At 44.0% G+C, this 548-nt stretch overlaps 1 non-coding gene across 1 annotated transcript; it reads right to left on the reverse strand.

Annotated features, from left to right (window-relative positions):
• Nucleotides 1-222: 222 nt before the first annotated feature.
• LOC131257061 (small nucleolar RNA R71) lies at nucleotides 223-329 on the reverse strand. The gene has a single exon (XR_009177083.1). It is a non-coding gene; the product is annotated as a small nucleolar RNA R71 (small nucleolar RNA).
• Between the last annotated feature and the right edge of the window lie 219 nt (nucleotides 330-548).

Here is a 548-nt window from a genome sequence, read left to right on the forward strand (position 1 = left end):
AAGGAGGACCCATATCATCATGTGAAGGAATTCTTAAACATTTGCTCCACCTTTAAGTTCCAAAACTTCTCAGACGATTCGATCCGCCTACGCCTGTTTCCTTTTTCCTTGAAGGATAAGGCGAAAGCATGGTTGAATTCCCTAGAAGTTGGATCTATCACTACATGGGACCAACTGTCTAAGAAGTTCTTAAACAAGTTCTTCCCCGTTCACAAAACCAATGCCCTCCGTAGAGAAATTACTAACTTCACACAAAAAGAGGGCGAGCACTTTCATGAATGTTGGGAAAGATGGAAGGACTTGCTTCTTAAATGTCCTCACCATGGTTTTGAGAAGTGGCAACAAGTTCAATACTTCTATGACGGTCTGACACCACAGAACCGTCGCATGGTTGATGCCACCCGGGGAGCGTCATTCATGACCAAAAGTGAGGTCGAAGCGTGGAACTTCTTGGAAACCTTGTGCGAAAATTCCCAGCAATGGGATTATTCAAATAGAGGTGACAGAAGTCCCCAACCACAAAAGAGAGGTGGTATATATGAGATAGG

The sequence above is a fragment of the Magnolia sinica genome, chromosome 9, assembly GCF_029962835.1.
Source record: "Magnolia sinica isolate HGM2019 chromosome 9, MsV1, whole genome shotgun sequence".
NCBI classification, from domain to species: domain Eukaryota; kingdom Viridiplantae; phylum Streptophyta; class Magnoliopsida; order Magnoliales; family Magnoliaceae; genus Magnolia; species Magnolia sinica.